We start from the raw sequence: 20,238 nt of genomic DNA, 5'->3' as shown, positions 1-20,238 counted from the left end.
TGCTAGACTGATAGGCAGGGAGCGCACAGAATTGGCGGGAAAGTTGAATACAGTGCCATTCTGATCCTACATACCAGAGTTAGGTAAAATTTCACTTGTTAAGGGCACAGTCCCTCACAAGCCTCTAGTCACAGGCTCCAGGGTTCCCAGACAACTCATGCTTCCCACCAGTTGGCACCAATTTAAAGGTTCCCACTGCTCCCTCAGGTTTAGTAATGTGCAAGAACAACTCATACCACTGCCACTGTTGGAGACTTCCCAGAAACTCTCCACCGGCATCGCAGTAGCCGGAACCACTGCAGACACCAATCATGTGGATACAACCCTCATGCTAGTATTGTCTCGCTCCCTTGCATCACCTCTGCTAGATTCAAAGCTCTTCAACGTGAGCATTTCATTACCCAAATTCAGGTTATATGCACACACAGAGAAATAGGAATATGCATGCCATGTGGTTTCTAAGAAGATAGTAAGTATACTGCCTCAAATAGTGGAGAATTCCCCTATCTTAGGAATCCGAGTCCCTGGGCAGTGAAAATACGACAGATAACCCTATACTCTACCTCTGTCACTAATTAAAATCCACGTATGCCCTTCTTCTCCCCAAACTCTGCTTCTGTAAAATATAGTACCATCTCTTATATAATGAAAACACACTTTTCTACTCTTATAACAAGGAAACCATCCAAAATCCCATTATGTACAAATCCAATGACTTGACTCAGACCTTTGGGTAATGTCCCCTCCTTCTCCAGTTTTGCCTCCATCCCATAGAGATAAGGTTCAGCCTCTGAACTAAATATGCCCTATATATAATAGTGGGTGCAAATGGACAGGAATTAAAAGGTAAACTTGTTAAATATGTAAATAGAAGGAGAGAGAGGGAGGGAGAGACAAAGCAAGTAAGATCATATGGAAGTGATAACAGTTTTTTTTATGCAAAATCATGAGAACAATATACCCCTCCATTACCCATTCCACATTCTCTTTGCCATCAGCCAGCACAAAATCTGGTTGAGTAACTTTACCTCTGGGGCAATACAAATCTTTGTTATTAAGAGATCTGAGTCCTGGATGATCCTGTTGTACAAGACTGAAGTCATCTTTAATCTTTTTTATGTCTTACTGCTAAAAATGGTGGCACAAAGGTCTCTACCCCCACTCTCAACCTAGCTGATTCTATCCCTACACTTTGTTGTGTGCATTGTGAACTAGCAACTCCATTTTTCTTTCAATGTCAAGATGAACCACTCTAGATAGCACCATAATCTCTCTTTTTTTTCCTTTTTTTTTAAATTAACATATAAGATATTTTTTGTTTCAGGGGTACAGGTCTGTGAATCATCAGTCTTACACAATTCACAGCACTCACCATAGCACATACCCTCCCCAATGTCCAACACCCACCCACCTCCCCTCCAGCAACCCTCAGTTTGTTTCCTGAGATTAAGAGTCTCTTATGGTTTGTCTCCCTCTCTGGTTTCTTCTTGTTTCATTTTTCCCTCCCTTCCCCTATGATCCTCTGTCTTGTTTTGAATTTAAGAAACATAATCTCTCTTTTTAATATATTCAACTTATGGTCAGGAACCAAAAGCCCAGTGGCTGTCTCAGCTTCCAACTCAAAAGAACACTTGTTTTGTTTTGTTTTTTAATTTTTTTCATTTTATTTTATTTTTTTTATCATGGTAAGTGTCCTTTTTAATCCCCATCCTCTATCTCCACCATCCCCCAACCTACCTTTCAGGTAAATGTCAGTTTGTTCTCTATGATTTAGAGTCTATATGTTTGTTTCTCTCTCTCTCTCTTTTTGCATTGCTCATTTGTTTTCCTTCTTGAATTCCACATATGAGTGAAATCATATATTTATCATATGGTATTTATAAATTATATCATATAGTATTTACCTTTCTCTAATTGACTTCTCTCACTTAGCATTATACTCCCTAGCTCTATCCATACTGTTGTAAATGTCAAGCCTGCACTCTTTTTGATGGCTGAGTAATATTCCAGTATATACATATTCAATTATTTATATATATATATATCTCCCACTTCTTTATATTATATATAAAATTCCATTATATATATTGCATTATATATTCCAATATAGCTATCCATTATATATATTACATATATTCCATTATATGTATACATATATATTATATATATGTATATATATATAACATATATTCCATTATATGTATACATATATGTGTATATATATATCCCACTTCTTTATATTATATATAAAATTCCATTATATATATTGCATTATATATTCCAATATAGCTATCCATTATATATATATTACATATATTCCATTATATGTATACATATATGTATATATATTTATATCCCATCTCTTCTTTATCCATTCATTGATGGACATTTGGGCAGCTTCTGTAGTTTAGTTTTTGTAAGTAATGCTACAATAAGTATAGGGGTGCATATATCCCTCTGAATTAGTGTCTTTGTATTACTCGGGTAAATACCCAGTAGTGTAATTACTGGATTATAGAGTAGTTTTATTTTTAATTTTTTGAGGAACCTCCATGCTGTTTTTTACAATGACTGCACCAGTTTGCTTTCCCACGACTGTGCAAGAGGGTTCCTTTTTCTCCACATCTCCACTAACACTTGTTGCTTCTTGTGTTTTTTATTTTAGCCATTCTGACAAGTATGAAGTGATATTGTAGTTTTGAAAAAGAACCCTTGTTATGATGCCTAGAGGATACACCCATCCCTTCCTTACTAAATCCTCCAAACCAGAAGTATTTGAGGTTAGCGCAAATTTCTAGAGCACATTATACAGTATAATCTTGATAAGCACCAAACTTTCCATCATCCCTTCTCCCCCTCATTTAATCTGTGAGATAAATGGCTCCGTGTATTACTGCCCTGAGTAGGATTCCAGTCTCACAAAGAGGATCTCCTGGCACGGACCAAAAGGGCGACTTCCGTAGGCCACCCAATTATTCTGTAAGTGAGCTGCTTTAGGGTTTGGCTATATGACAAAACCCATAGTCCCCCAAGCAGCAGCACATCACCTGATTTCATTCACTAAAAATCAATTGTTGGCTAGACAAATGTTGAGCAAAATATTTTGATGAAGTTAAAGTCCACAATCAATGATGCTTCCAGAAGCATAATAGGCAGGGAAAGCAAATCCATACCCTGAAGGTTTTTTTCGGGGGGCACAAATACTTGATGGAAAGCATACAAAGTAATCAGCTTGCCAGGAGTTCTTCCCAGGTCCCAGCCCCTTTGCTCACCAGTAGACGAATTCTACTGCAAAACTGAGTGCTCAGCCATGGTGATGGTAAAATGAGCTCAATGTAGAGAAGTCCCAACTTTTGGTGTATTCGTTTCTGTGGCTGCCATAACAAATTACCTACCACAAACCTGGTTGTTTAAAACAATAGAAATTCCATCCCTCATAGTTCAGAAACCAGATGCCAAAAACTAAGAGCCCATTTCTTCTCTAGGAAAAGAATCTAGGAGAGAATCTTTCCTTGCTTCTTCCAGATTCTGGTGACTCCAGGTGTTCCTTGGCTTGCAGCCATGTAACTCCAATGTCTGCCTCCACCTCACGTGGACTTCTTTATGTCCATGTCTTCCTCTGTCTCTTGTAAGGGCACCTGTCTCTGGATTTGAGTCCCACTCAGATAATTCAGGGTGATCTCATTTAAGATCCTTAATTACATCTCAAAGGCCTTTACTCAGATAAGGTCATATTCACAGGTTCTAGGTGTTAGGACAAAGATATATCTTTTGGGGGCCACCATTCAACCCATCATAATAGTTTTGATTGTTATCACCATTACCGCTACTGCTGTCATTCATGAGATCATTAGGTAAGCACTGCGTAGAATAGGAGAGGAAGCTGAGTGACATCCAGTCATCCAAGAAAGCATCTTGACCCTTAAGACGCTTTTGATGGGGGCACCTGGGTGGCTCAGTGGGTTAAGCCTCTGCGTTCGGCAGCTCCTGTCATGATCTCAGGGTCCTGGGATTGAGCCCCGCATTGGGCTCTCTGCTCAGCAGGGAGTCTGCTTCCCCCTCTCTCTCTGCCTGCCTCTCCACCTACTTGTAATCTCTCTCTCTGCTAAATTAAAAAAACAAAACAAACAAACAAACAAAAAACCACTTTTGATGAACATTGAAATGGTTACTAATCTTTCCCCACCCTGGGTTCATCCCATGTGGTTTATTCACATACCTCTACCAAAACAGTCTTTTTACTTTCAAATTTCTGATTACCTGCTCAAGCTATTAACCACTACTCATTGGTCTGTGCTATTCTCCTTTTTTTTTTTTTTTTTATTTTGACAGCCCTCTTCTTTTTTTATGTTTTTTTTCCACTTGTATTGAGATATACTTGACATATAACATTGTATTGGTTTAAGATGTACAAACATAATGATTTGACATATGTGTATATTGCAAAATGATTGCCACAAGGTTAGTTAACATCTATCACCTTATATACTTACCATTTTTTCTTGTGACAAGAACTTTCATGATCTGCTGTCTTTGCAATTTTCAAGTATGCAATACAGTATTGTTAACTGTAGTCACCGCATTGTACGTTACATCCTCAGGATGAAACTAGAAGTTTGTACCTTTTCACCACCTTCACCCATATTTCCTACCTGCTATGGTTTGTGTTTTTAGTTAACTCAATCCATGACTTGTTCCAGGTAAATTAGACAAGATACACCTCCCTTTAACACTACCACTATTTTAAGTGATGCAGTTAGGTAGCATAAGTCCACTTAATGCTGCTCCCAGGAAATCAAGAAGAAACATCTGTAAACCAAGCCATCTGTGTGTCTCTCTATCTACCTATCTATCTATCTTCTCAAACCACTAACCGGTCATAGAAATATGCATGCCTCCATGCTTCTATTCCTATGGTGCTGAGAGAGGGCAGCTGCACAACAGGAAGACCTGGGGAGGATGAGCACCTTCTTTGTGCAATTTAACTCATACATTCAAGACTGGCTTCTGTCTATTCCTGTACACAGACCTCAGAGATAACGTGAGTCTGGTTCCAGACCACCACGATAAAACAAATATCAGAATAATGCAACTCAAATTAATTTTTCTGTTTCTCAGTGCATATAAAAGTTGTGTTGACATTACACTGTAGTGTATTAAGTGTGCAATAGCATTATGTCTAAAAAACAGTGTGCATACTTTAATTAAAAAATGCTTATTGCTAAAAAATCCTAACCATGATCTGAGGTTTTGGAGAGTCATAGGTTTTTGGTAGTGGAAGTCTTGCCTTGATTTTGATGGCTGCTGACCAATCAGGGTGATGGTTGCTAAAAGCTGGGGTGGCTAGGGCAATTTCTTAGAATAAGATAACAACGAACTGTGCCTCATTGATTGACACTTTTTCTTTCATGAACAATTTCTCTGTAGTATGTGATACTGTTTGATTGCATTTTACTCACAGTAGAACTTCTTTAAAAATTGGAGTCAATCCCTTCAAAACCTTTTACTGTTTTATCATCAAGTTTATGTAATATTCTAAATCTTTGTTGCCATTTCAACAATCTTCAAAACATCTTCACCAGGCATAGGTTCCATCTTAAGAAGCCACTTTCTTTGCTCATCCATAAGAAGCCACTCCTCATCCTTTAAAGTTTCATCACAAGATTGCAGCAATTCAGTCCCATCTTCAGGCTCCACTTCTAATTCTAGTTTTCCAGCTATTTCCACCACATCTGCAGTTACTTCAACCACTGACGTCTTGAACCTTCAATTTGTAAAAAATGTAGTATCTATGAAGCTCAATAAAGTGAAGGATAATAAAATGAGGTATGCCTGTATATATTGCACTTGATGGAGTGCTGCTGGGTATGCCTCACTTTATGATTTGGTGGATAACTTAATGGGCAATTCATAATGGAAAGCTCATTCCATGTGATCAAGCATTTGGTCTCTACCAAGGTCCAATAAGAATTCAAGGATTGTTTCTCAAAATAAGGATAGTTACTTGCTGAAGAGGTCATAACTTTTATTACAAAAACAATATCAGAGGCCTTAGCTATGAATTTACTACCAGGGTTCCACAAAGCACCCTAATCTGCCATGAACTGTTTAAGCTTCATTGGCTCTGCTGGGTGATATGGGCTGGTTGGTAGAACTGATTGCACTACAGCCTGGACTGATTGCCAGGGGCTGTATTGATTGGAGTTAGGAAGGAGACAACATCTGGAACAGCAGCTGCACTTGGAGACATCACCTAATTAAGCTTATGATAATCCACTCTCATTCTCCAAGACCCATCTGTCTTCCCCATCAGCCTAATTGGAGAGTTAAATGGAGCTGTGATAGAAATGACCACTCCCTATCTTTCCAGTCATTAATGGTAGCCTTAATCTCTGGGGTTCCACGGGAATGCATTATTGCTCTTCACTTACTCTTTTAGTGAGGAAGATGAGATCCAGGACTCCATCCATGGTCCTTCTGCTCATAATAACTTTTTCATGAGTCAGAAGCAAATGTGAGTAGCAGGGCAGTTGCAGGATATCTTCTTCCAGGAAACACTCAGGTAACACTGCAGGCCTCACTGTGTCTATCGCATGATGGACTTGGGTCAAGAATCCACTTATCACCCGACCACCATAAGCTTCTGCTCTGGCCATCGAACCACAGTGCCAGTGTCTTCTTTGCCTGGAATGTGTTTTTTTAAGAGCTATTTCCTAAAACAAGTGAAAGGTCTACTTGTATTCTTTTCCTCAGAATATATTTAGGAAGTATGTTTTATTTATTTATTTTTTAAATATTTTATTTATTTAAAATATATATTTATTTATTTATTTGACAGACAGAGATCACAAGTAGGCAGAGAGGCAGGCAGAGAGAGAGAGAGAAGAGGAAGCAGGCTCCCTGTTGAGCAGAGCGCCTGATGTGAGACTCAATCCCAGGACCCTGGGATCACTACCTGAGCTGAAGGCAGAGGCTTTAACCCACTGAGCCACCCAGGCGCCCCGCCTCAGAATATATTTAAACCAGACAATGATCACAGTCCTGAAAATAAGGCTAATACTATGCCTCCCCTTTTGGTGAGTCCAATAAATACAGGCTTCTTATGTAAATTTATGAGGAACTTTGTGAATTGCTCATACATTTCAGATTTATAGACTCCACGATCAGTACACCTACGTGAAATACCCACATGTCTCTATTAGAGAAAGCACAACCACCAACCTAACCTCTGGAGGTTAAGTGCCTGACTTGGCTTCTGCACCTGCCCTCCTCCACTGTAGGATTTTCCCATCCCCCTTGTAATCAGGCACACTGTTTCCATATCAGTGTTTTTTTTAACATGATTCCCAACCTACAAGAAAAAACACAATCACATCTTTTAAAGTTGCCAATAGTTCTCTATTTGAAATATTTCTCAAAGCCTTAATAAGGAGAGGGTTTTCTGTGCCTATTTAAGGAAACACAGTTAAGAAGAAGGTAAGATTCATATTCTAAATCTGGTCTTTTGATTCCTTCCTTTATATTATGGCTAACCACTTGTAGCCTCTTAACTTTCTTTAGCATGATCACCATTCAGTACAGCTGCCAGTCAGGCAGCTTACCTAGGAATTAAAACTACCTTCCCTTCTCAATGAATTCTGATAACTGTGCCTATGTAAAAGAAAACAAAGCAAACAAAAACCACGAACTTAAACTTTATTTTTTTTTCAACTCTTTGGTTGAGTTTTGCTTGGAAGTTAGTCCTGCATATTTTCTCAATGTATATTGTAATATAAACTGGTAAATATATCTCTTTTGTTATGTAACCTACTATCAAGATAGACACCATGACTAAAATCTAAGTCTAGTTATCAGTTTGAAATGAAGATGGGACAAAAAGGCTTAGAACCTGAAGAGAACGGGCTCAAGAAAGGGAGGAACAGCCCCATAAGATCAAGAAAAGAATCTGCTTAAGCTACTTGGGTCACATCCATTGGCAGGAGAAGCTAAGAGGATTGGGAGTTGGTGGATAGTCCGAGTCTTCCGAATCCTCCCATAAATCCCATTTCAATAGTCAGGATCTTACTCGGTCTCATTTAATACTTCGGCTTTCCCAGGTGAGACCTGGAGGCCCGGCGTGTTCAGTAGCACACTGACCACGCACAGCCGAATCTTTTCATTTGTTTTTGTGGACCATGGCTCTGCGGATGTAAGAGTCAAAAGGTTCTACTAGAATCATCAGACGGAGTGCCTGGGTTTAAGTTGACCTGAGAACTTACTATTTAGACTTGTCAGTGCCTTTTTTTCAAGCCACCGAGGACAGCTAAAAACACCCACTTGCACCTGCCTTGAATTCCCGCAGCAACGAAGCAAGTCGATACCCACCGCCGTACCTTCAGAGTGCCCTTGTCTCCGAGTGATTGCAGAAAAACATAATGTTTCACCACTGTTGGCCCCACGCTTTCCCCTTTCTCTCCCTTCCACACGCTGCATTTTTTGCTCCCCAGAATCCCCAGTGATGCTAGGAAACAACCCCAGTTTTCCCAGTTCTCCCTGGTCCGGTGAGTACCATCTCCTTCTGGAACCAAGTTCCATTCCAATCAAGGCTCTTGATTGCCCAGAGTCCAAATATCTTTGTGAATATTTGATGTTTTGTTCCTTTGTCACTTCCTTTTTTATTTTTTGTTTATTTTCATTTTTGTTTTACAGATAATGTTCCAAAAAAGCTATCAGGCTTCTGCACAATCATGTTTGACTAGTTTGGGCAAATGAAATCTCCTGTCACACTCTATTAAATACTTAAGCCAAAGTACTTATTGAGATATTTTTTTTATTTTGATGACTCTGTTTAGAAAACATCTGCCTATATATTATGGAAATTGAGTCTACAAACAGATAAAATATAGAGATGTGGAAATAATATGATTGTTCTATTTTATTTTCTAATTTTGTTTTTTTTTTTTTAAACCGGGAAAACAACACATTTCAAAGAGGTTTTTTTGATAATGATAGTTCATATTATTCTGTTAAACACTAGGTCTTTTCAAAAGTGTCTCTGCTATTTTAATGTATATTGATCTAAACTGATTAACTTGTTCTATATTTTTAAAATTTAGTTTGCTTTGCTCCTCTCATCTACTTTTTTTTTCCCAAAAATATTAACTGAAAATCTTGTGCTTGCTTTTACTCTTTAAAATAATTTGTTTTTCTTGGTCTATCTTATTAAGACCAATTGACACATGTATCCCAATATTTTTATCTTCCCAAGCATTCCCTACACATTAGAATTAGTATCTATTTTCAGTACCTTCATTATCCGTCCTAATCATGGGATACATTTCACTGTTTTTCTGTTTGAAAGCCAATTTTATTACTTAGTCCCTTTCCTACAATTAATTTACTCTAGATGAATTGTTGCTGTATTTTACCTACGAGAGAACAGCATACCTCTGGTGGTTCAAGTTATCTCTTACCAAAGCACTCAGTGTGGGACCTTGGAGTTATCAAGTAAATTTATTTACAAACACTTTGAAGATCCCACTATATGAAGTACATTGCATATAGCACTCTAGAGGAGTTACAGAAGAAACAATTTCCACTTTTAATACGTTTATAAATTCATGAGAAAAATGCTCAGAAGTAAAATCAATTATTCTTTAAAATGTTAATCAGCCCAAAATGGCATCATTTATTCATATCATGATTCAGTAAATTTTAATCAATGCCTGCTACATGCCAGTCACTGGGCTGGTTCTAGGAGGGCAGTAAAACCATGGATACCTGACCCATGGCCTCTGAGGTATATCCTGGAAGGCTGATTGAATGTAAACAGAAATTGGGCTGCTCGGTCCTTTAAACATCCAACTCTTGATTTCAGCTCAGGTCATGATCTTGGGGTCATAAGATCAAGCCCTGTGCTGGGCTTCATACCTGGCGTGGCATCTGCTTGAGATTCTCTTTTCCTCTCCCTTTGCCCCTCCCCCTGCTCACACTCTCTAAATTAATTAACTAATTAATTAAATCCTTAAACAAAAGAAAAAAGAAAGTGAACAGAAATTCCAAGTAAAGTATGATCACTACCAAGGACAAGCACTGAATGCTCTTGGAACAGGCAACATAGAAATCCAACCTAATCACAGGGTTCAGAGAGTACTTACTTGACTTAATGTTTCCCTAAAAACATTAATAATGTTGGTCAGGCAAATACAAAGTAGTAGAAAACAAAGATTGATGTGTACTGACCAAAGGAGCACTGAAAGTGGTGTAGAAAAGGCCTTTCGAAAGAGATAACCCTTGAGCCAATATGTAATCTGATAGAAAAAAAATGTTTAAGGCTCTAGCTGTGTTCTCTATAAAACTCTCCATTTGCTAGGAAGGACATGGAAGGGTTGGAAATGACTGAGGAGTGCATTCCAAGTGGAAGGAACAGCTTAGCAAAGAGTAGAAAGCAAAGCTGTGAGTGTAGATGGGCTGCATGACAGAGGGGAAGCTGGTGAGTACCACAAAATGAAGTCGCACAGAGATGAGAAAGGTATTAAAGAAGCTTTAACATCCAAGAAGTGTGTTCTAGATGCAAGTATAAAATGAGAGAGGAATTAGGGGCTAGAAGAGGAATCCTTGGAGCCATGAGGGTGTTACTGCCTGGGTTAGGCTAGTGTGGCAGATGCTGCTGGTGGCCTGCCCAAATCCCTTTGGCATCCCCAATCCCGTTTCCATACACGCCACCTGCTACCTACCACAAGCATCTGCGACTCTCTGCCCTAGGGCTTTCCCTGGCCACAGGAGCATGGCTGGCCTATCCAGGGCACAGGCCCGATATTTGGGGGAGTTAATACCTTTCACCAGGAAAGGACAGAAATTCAGTGCATGAGTACCCCAGTTCTCCCACCCCAGCAGAGAGGGACAATTGTGAGGTACATCCTACTAAGTCTTCCAGAGGTCCTCGATGGGGTGATTGCCAAGCACCTCCTCTTAGCTTTCTTCTCCTCTCTATGTTGCATCCTCGTTCTTGTACGAGCTGTCCTGGGATCATCTCCAAATAACTAGCCTGTACCAAATCCTTGTCTCACAGTCTGCTTCTAGGGGAACCCAAACTGAGCAGTTAGTTACTGAGGAAACTAAAGAAGAATAAGGGGTATTTGGTGATAAAGACAGAGTCCCTTAGTGGATACCCACCTAGGACTCCGGTGCCCAACCCCATACCCTACAGCAAACTCCGTTCACTCCTAGTAACAAAGATGCATTGAAATTGTGTTGTTCACCCACTAAATGAGAGCTATGAATCACCAACACTGATAGTGACAAACAGACATGGTCCTTGGGGGCGCCTGGGTGGCTCAGTTGGTTAACCATCTGTCTTCAGCTCAGGTCATGATCCCAGGGTCCTGGGATTGCGTCTAGCATCAGACTCCTTGCTCAGTGGGGAGCCTGCTTCTCCCTCTCCCTCTGCCTGCCATTCTCCCTGCTTGTGTGCTCTCTCTGTCTCTCTCAGATAAGAAATCTTAAACAGAGAGATAGAGACATGACCCTTAAATTACAAAAATCTACAAAAATACAACATTCAGGGCTTTGCATGGTTAACCTGCCCGATACTGAGCTCAGGTTGTTTTGATTACAGAGAATGAACACCCATGGAACCAGGACACCTCTGCGTTAACAAGACTGGACAGACACGTAATCGAAGCACTCATTTTACAAGGTAAGGCCACTGAGACCCAGGGAAGAGAACTAACCAGAGCAGTCACAACTCCACGGTTGGTAAGTGGAGACCTGAGAGTGAGATCCGGATTCTCTGTCTCTCCGTCTCATCCAGCCCGCCCCACTGCTGTCCGCCAACAGGAGGGGGAAAACACCTTCAAAATAATGGGAAACTATTGTTTCACCGTATCTATGGTGAAGGACTGAGGCCAACTGTTTTGACAGCAGTTGCTCTCAGTACTAACGAAACAGCAGTTTTTAGAGAGAAAAATCATGATTCGCAAAATTCTAAAATGTGCCCTCTTGCCACGTTTTTCTTTTTTCTGGATTGAAAGATCAGAGAAGTTAATGTGTACAAAGAGCAGTTCAGTACCCTCCCGTTATGAGAAGGTATGTATTTAAGTGACCTCTGTCATTGAATACAATCCAGACTGCTCTGTGAATGCTGAGAAGAGCGGTTAATTACCTACCCAAACACCGCTCACCAGAATTCGGAAATGAACGTCAAACAGGGAAAGATGGGTGCCGCCGAACACACCTGGAAAAAGGCAACAGAGGCAGCCCAACTCCAAACTGGAGTTTGGCGGTTGTTAATACAGTCGTTCTGTGGGGACTTGTTTGGGTGCCTACGATCAAGCACATGTGCATGCAATATTTGTATTATCTGTAGCTGAAGGAACCCACCCCGTTTTCCACTTCAAGTTCCTAGTCTCCCAGGTAACAAGATTTAATTTCCATCTAATTATGACCTTCTGTCAGGGTCGCGTCTAAGTTTCTGGGGGGCTCTGACAAAGTTCTAAGCTACCAGTGGGGGTCAGGGGGTGAGTGGGCTCTGGGTCTTGGTGGTTATCCGTCCACCACCTTTTCTTGTTGCGTCTGTCACGTGCTGACCCCCGAGCTACTTGGGGTCTGCGCTGTCTGTGCCATGTTTGCACGACTCTTGGTAGCAAGGGAAAAGGGTCTGCTTCTCCTCCTACCAGGCTGAGGAGTATGGGGGACCCTGGGGAGCTGACACCGGTCCGCCTGCCTGCATACGGCTCCTGACATTACCTCTGCTCCCGAGCCATGCTGCTTCCCAAGCCCCGCTCAGGAAAGGTAGCACCAGCCTCTACTGTGTCTCAGGTTTCAGCCTCGCGGAGGTCCTCGGCCTCGGGCCAAGGAGTAGGCAGCAAGGTTTCCAGGGAACAACGCAGCCTCTGAGGCTCTCACTTCCTCCTGGCGGTACACCTCCCACAGTCTAGACTGCATTATTGGGAAAACTGACCCTGGCTGATTCAAGTTCTTTCTGAACACTTTTGCCATATATTTTGACCTTGACTTGTGCACATCCCAAGAGCCAAAAGTCTCCGTCTTTTTTCTTTCTGTTCTTTGACGCTCCATGGATTTGCTGCTTGAATAGAGAAAGTGTCGCAAGGTAACAACTGCAACAACCAGAAGAGTAAAGATTAATCATCAATTAATATATAAAAAGATGTCTCCACTGACACTTATACAGATTTTAATTCTTACTCTGCCTTTTCATGTGTAATATGAGATTTTAAGTGTGATTAAAATTGAGACTGGTGAGGGACACCTAAGTGGCTGAGTCAGTTAAACATCCAACTTGATTTCAGCTCAGGTCATAGTCTCAGGGTCAGGACATCAAGTCCCCAGTTAGGCGCTACAAGGAGCAAGGAGTCTGCCTCTCTCTCTCTCTCTTTTTCTCTCTCTCTCTCTCTCCCTTTGCCCATTTCAGTCATGGTGGGCTGAAAGCCTCATGATCCCACCCACCATAATTTACCCATTGAGTGTCCCCTGCTAATGATTTCATGACCGTTGACTGAGAGCCCTAATCTTTAGTCCAGTCCCCCCCAGATCCACACTGGTGGATCAGCTATCTTCACAACAAAAGTAAGAAGCACAACTTTCCGCCTCTTAATTTGTAATGTATAAGGCCCATGCACCAGCGCAAGACAGGGACCAAGCTGGAACTGGAGTTCAGGAATCTGTATTTAGGTCACGTGCTGGGCGGTGTTTTATTTGTTCTGCTCGTTTTCTCGTTGGTCTGTGCTGATCCCAGTGTTAGCCATTATCAGAGACCTGAGTGCATCTTAAACTTGAAGCTGTTTGTCCTTGACTTCTTTAAGGGAATTAGGTATCGTCTCAATAGATGCTGGCATTAGTGTGAACCCTAAGAAGACCTAACAAAAAATTGTATTTGAAATTTATGGCAGTGCATTTTTCTCCTCAGTAGTCAGCAGCAGTCACTGGATAAAGTTAGTTTTCCTGTATATATAACAGTTTTATTTAGCAAGAAAGCATTTCTTAGAAAATAATTTCTAGACTAGAGACACAATTTTAATTGAGTAGAAACCATTCGATATAATAGAAGCTACAGATAACTGCTTTGTGGATATCCTTCTCGGGGTCAAAAATAATTTGGCAAAACACCTTCCTGAAATTATATCCATTTTGGGTCTCACTACATCATGCAATTGAAAGCTAAATGAAATTCTGATTAGTAGCCTGCTGTTAAATGATACAACATAAAAGGCTAAATGCCATGTAATTGATAAGCAACTAAAAACTCAACCAGTCTGTATACCCTAAGCAAATGAGCATACTTCAAAAATAATGATGTGATACCTCATTATCAATCTCAAAATCACACTCTGGCACATTCAGTGTGCTGAATAAAGGTTTTGTGTTTTGGGGGGGGGGGGTTTGTTTGTTTGTTTGCTTTTTCTCCCAAACACCATCCCTTATCAATTTGGAGAAAGGGCTTGTTCTCAATTATTAACCAGTATTTATTGAGCACCTACTTGGGATGAGTGACCACACTGAGTATTATGGGTCCTTCAAGGGATAATAAACATTATTGCTTCCTCATAGTAATTTGCTAAATATTTTTCAAAGAAGTTTTAAAAAATGCTTATTTCCAGAAATAAGTTCTAGACATTAGAAAGGACATCTTGCTAGAAGTGAAAACAGTCAACTCTTGCAGGCATCATTCTTTTCTCCTAACATTCTTCCCTCTACAATCAGCCAGCACGGAAGCACACTCAAAGACCTCCACATTCGGCAGACAGTAGACAGAATGATAGCGACTGTGGACTCTGATGTCAGACGGATATGAATTCAAACCCCGGTTTTATTATACATCTGTGTGGACATAAACCACTAAATATCTGTTACCCTTGGAAAATAGCATTCATGATGCCTTCCTCACTGGCTTGCTTCCAGATTAAAAGAAATAACAAGTACTTGGCACACAGCAGAGCATAAGTGCACAAGAAATAGTCATTAATATTATCATTATTATCATAAGAATTGTTTTAAAAGCCATAAAAGGGGACACCTGTGTGGCTCAGTCCATTAAGCAACTGTCTTCAGCTCAGGTGATGACCCCAAGGTCCTGAGATCAAGCCCCCACATCAGGCTCCCTACTCAGTAGAGGAGTCTCTCCTACTCTCCCTGCTCATGCTCTCTCTCTCTCTCACTCTCTCTCTCTCATTCAAATAAATAAATAAAATCTTTTTTAAAAATAATAAATAAATAAAAGCCAGAAAAGATAGCAAGACCCAGAAAGAATGGAATTCCCTCTCTACTGACCTCGAGCCTGCTGTCTTAATTTTCTATTTCTGTCCCAAGATCTGCCCCTGGGGATGCCTGGGAGGCTCAATTGGTGAAGCGTCTGCCTTCAGCTCAGGTCATGATCCCAAGGTCCCAGGATCAAGTCCCACATTGTACTCCCTGCTCAGCCAAGAGCCTGTTTCACCCTCAGACTCTCCCCTACCTTGTGCTATCTCTCTTTCTCACTCTCTTTCTCAAATAAATAAATAATAATCTTCTAAAATGAAAAAAATTTAAAAATAAACAAGACCTGCCTCTGGAAAGTCCACTGTCACCCAAAAAGGCTATGCTCACACGTAGTATTAGTCCTACTAACAAGCACAAATAGGATGATTTACTCAATAAAATACCCTAAAACATACAATCCTACGTGACATACACACACTGAGTGGAAGTAATTTTGCCATCAATGCATAGAGGGCTGAACAGTAAATGTAGAACTTAGCTCAAGGCTTAACATTAATGAGCAAACAAAATATATCAGATTTTCGAGAGAGAGAGAGAGATGTTGGTAAGTGCTATGCTTTTGAAAAAGGCTCTTTGGTCAAATAAGTATCAGAAACCTTGATTTTAAAAGGGAAAAATAAAATTATTTCTGCAAGACTTTCATAATCTGTAATAAGCTGACAAGCACTATGGAGCTTAAATAGCGAATATAAAATTTGTAGTATTTCCCTAATTTATATATGCTGAACTTTCACAAACATGTCACAATGTTTTTATGGTGGTAGAGATAGTTCAAGAACTAGTGTTTTATGGAACACTGAGAAACACTGGTGAATTTAAAAAAGCATTATTATTCTAGAAGATAGATAGCTCCATGGGCTCTAACAGGCTGTCAAGTTTTAATGGGAAAGAGATTTAATCTCTTTGAAGAATGGATAGGATAAACCATTCAAGGTGGGAATTAACAGGAAAAAAGAAAAAGAAAACAACCCTGGTATATAGCTACTTAAAGATATTTCTTACATATTCATTTATTTATAAATCCTTCCATTTTTATTTATTTATAATTCTAATTTCCACAAGGGATTTGAGGTGGCTCCCAGATGTATGTTTACCCCTCACCACCACTTAGCTAGCACTTGAAAATGATCCTTTATGTTGTGTGATACATCGTGGCTTGCTAAGACTCCACATGCAGGGTTCATGAAATATAATGGCTTAAAAATGGTGGGGGTGAGAGGAGCAGTAAGCAGTCAGTAACACCGATTCTCAGCCTTCACAGGGAATCCTATCCTTTTAACAAGTATCTCAGCAGACTCCATGCCGGTAATGTAAGAGTCCTTTTTTTTTTTTTTTAAGATTTTATTTATTTATTTGACAGAGAGAGAGAGAGAGCACAAGCAGGCTCCCTGCTGAACAAGGAGCCCAATGCAGGACTTGATCCCAGGACACTGGGATCATGACCTGAGCCAAAGGCAGATGCTTAGCCAACTGAGCCACCCACACGTCCCTAAGAGTCCATTTTTTTGAATGTTGCTTTAGATTAATGTTATTTAGAAAGATATCTAATCTTTCTTCTTCTTTCTTCTTTCTTCTTTCTTCTTTCTTCTTTCACTTCTCATCCCTCTCTAAAAACATAGTATTTCTCTCGATACTTCGAGAGAAGTCAGAAATACAGGAAGAAGGGAAAGAAGAAAAGGAGGAAGGGAGAAGGGAGGGAAAGAAAGGGACGGTGGGAAAGAAAGAGGGGATAGAGCTGGCGGTTGTAGTTCCATACTTTTAGTTTCATTAGGATGGTTTAGAAGGAGGAATTGACCAGGGTGCCTGGGTGACCTAATCAGTTCAGCATCCAACTTTTTGTTTTCACTCAGGTCCTAATCTCAGGATCTTGAGTTCAATCCAAGCCCCGCCTCCCTTGGCTTGGCTTCATGTTCATAAGGAGTCTGTTTGAGATTCTCTCTCTCTCTGCAACCCCCTTCATCGTGTGTGTGTGTGTGTGTGTGTGTGCGCGCGCACGCGCACTTAGATAGATGATAGAACAGAGCTTGGGGTCAAGGGTCGACAACGTTTCTGTGGCAGGCCCCACAGTGGGGGGGGGGTGAGCCCAAGTTCTCATATCAAAGGACAGAAGTGCACTGACTCTGTCGGCAGCCCCATCTAAGGAATCCTTTGGAGGGGGAGCCTTGGAAACAAGAATTATTCAAGGGTAAATAAGATTTGGGTTCATATTTATCAATCTCTGGAAAATAACATTTGTAATGCTATTTTTCAATATGATTTCTCACAACTGCAGGATAACAAAAGGGAAAGGAACACACACAAAGTATGGCACAATGTGGTGTGGTTCGCATGGTCCTCAGGGGGTGGGGTGCCTGCCTAAGTGACCCAGAATGACAGCTGTCAGTTCCAGCCTGTCCCAGCCCTATCCTCATCTCCCATAATGACTACCTGCCATCTGTGTCCTCAGCCACACCCATCTGGGCACCAATGACTGACTCAGCCTAGCAGAATTAGAAGCTCAGCCCCTGCCCACTTGCAAGTGGGGTCTGACAACTGTTCAGTGCCATCTTAAGTCGTTGAACCTGGAGGTCAGCAGAATCCTCTGTGCCAGGAAGAATATTACATTTCAGGTTCCCTAACTAACCCTCACCGGCATGGCCAGCCTGTCTGACCCTTTAGTTCAAGCTCATGGTGTTTGCTTTCTCTGGAGAGTGTCTTCCTCAAGGTGTGGGCAATTAGGAACTGATTTTGAACACCAGCCAGCCACCTCAGGAGTTAGACCTTTCTCACCTGGCAGGGGAAAGTAGGAAGACAGGGAAAGATAGGAGATTTTAATCCATTGGAGAACACAGTGAAGATATGAAAAATGAAAACTTACACCACAAAAAGCAGAAATGAGATCAAAGGTAAAGATTGCAAGGAAGCCCTCAGTTTAGTGAGCATTTGGCTACCTGGATAATTTATCCAGACATGTCAGGCACCAGGCTTAGGTCCACAGTGAAGAAGCTTTCATTAAACTTACACCAAGAACAGGCTCAGATCGGGAAGCAGGTGTGGCTGTATCCAGGGGATGAAGTCCTGGGTGTTTTTTAGAAGAACTGGGTAAGACTGGGACTGACTTTCATTTGTGATGTTAAAACAACAAGACTTTGCATTAATTATTCTTTGAATGTTGACATGTTTTCTCTACTACTTTTGGCACCTCTATCCTCAGTGTGGTTTTTTCAGTGTGGTGACTAATGCACACAATGGTTAGAAGAAAAAATAGAACTACACAATGCTGGGTTCCTTTTTACTGCAGTCTTGATAGGTTTTTTTTGAAATTTGTTGTAATCAGACCATCAGTCACTGGCATGTCAGACATAATGAATACAGAACTGAACCCCCACAGTTCCAGTTTCCAGAAAAGGGAGTAATCTCCTTCACAAAGAGGTAGGTCTGACCCCACCCCTTCCCTAAGTAATCCTTCAGCCCTTCCTTTAGCATCTCTTATGGTTCGACCCTTCTCAGTTTTCCACACCCCTCTTCTTCTGGGTCTCTGAGTTTCACAGGGTTCCTTTTTGGAACTTTTCTTCCCTTTCATTTGCTGATACTTGTCTGCATCCCTTCTGCTCCTGACCTCACAGACATCTCTGGGCATGATTTCAAGATGTCTCTAAAATAATTTGACACGTCTGTCATCAAAATTTCTTACTACCTAAAGCACAAAGAAAACCAATCTACTCCCTTTTCTAAACACAGAGTTCTGTGTGTATAGAACTTGCCCTCCTCTTCCTCATTCCCTGACAGGCTAATCGCACCCTGAATTAGTCAACATTCTCTCTCAACACATGACTTACTTCCTCCATGTAAGCATCCATTGATATATTTTTTTTAATTGAGACACAAATGACATAGAACACTGTATTAGTTTTAGGTGCACAATATAATGATTCTATACTTGCGTCTATTGTGAAATGATCATGTCTCATTAACATCTATCACCGTACATGCTTAGAATTTTTTTTCTCTTTTTATGTTGAGAATTTAGAAGATTTAGTCTCTTAATTTTCAAATATACATTACAGTATTCTTAACTGTAGTCACTATGCTGTACATTACATCCCCAGGACTTACTTATTTTATAACTGGAAGTTTGATGCATGCATCCATTTATTGGTTTCAAATTCCTTGGGTCCTGTCTATCTTTTGCTTAGGCTCATCATAATGACCTCTCACTCTTCTCTGCAAATTTACCTCAGAACTCCAACCTATGTCTTTAATATGTCTCAAGTATGTCACATTACTGAGCCCTCGGTCAAGTGTCTCCAGCAAGGCTACTGCCATTATAGAGCTTGGAGACCACTGAGTGACCTGATTACCAAAGAGAGCACTTGAAATGACAGCACAAGGCAGAACAACCACATTCCAACCCTCCCCCAGCCACAGGGAGCCTCTCCATGATACAGTCAAGCACAGTGAACCTCCAGAAAATGTCTATGGACTCCATCTACTTAATCAGGGAATAACTGAAAAACTCCTTCTTATGATATTCACATACAAAAAAAAAAAAATTCTCTAAGGAAACCATGAAGCATTTTCCAAAAGAACAGTGGAAAACAACAGTTTAAAAAAGTATTTCCTATGTATTTATATATAAAAAATGAAAAACCAAGAAGCCTACTCATCAGAATTTTCGGGTTCCATATGTTTACCTCAAATACAGTTATGGTTGATGAAAACCAAAGTTAACAAGCAAGAAAGCTTGTTGTTTTTCCAGCTCTCACCTACTGTGTTCAGGTTCCTCCCACCCATTCCAACCCACATCCAAACCTTCCCCTGGCCCAAGCTGCTTAGGGACATCCCTGAGAAGTCTCATCATCCAGACATACTCATTATTTCCATACGGGCCTGGCTCTAATCTCTCTTTCCATATACATTTTTCATAGACAGTATGTGTGTGAGAGAGAGAGAGAAAGAGAAAGAAAAAGAAAGAGAAAGAGAGAGAATATGAGAGAGAGAGAG

General features: G+C 40.6%; 1 protein-coding gene across 1 annotated transcript in view; it reads left to right on the top strand.

Moving 5' to 3' along the window:
* The window catches only part of KLF12 (KLF transcription factor 12), a 512,550-nt gene that overhangs the window by 3,440 nt on the left and 488,872 nt on the right, over positions 1 to 20,238 (top strand). The window contains exon 2 of the mRNA XM_082701278.1: positions 11,597 to 11,677. The gene's annotated coding sequence lies outside the window, so the exon portion shown is untranslated. The remainder of the gene's footprint in view (positions 1 to 11,596; positions 11,678 to 20,238) is intronic.

Source organism: Mustela nivalis, assembly GCF_964662115.1.
Source record: "Mustela nivalis genome assembly, chromosome: 15".
NCBI lineage: Eukaryota > Metazoa > Chordata > Mammalia > Carnivora > Mustelidae > Mustela > Mustela nivalis.
Note: the sequence above shows the minus strand (reverse complement) of the source record. Positions and strands in the feature narration are given on the sequence as shown.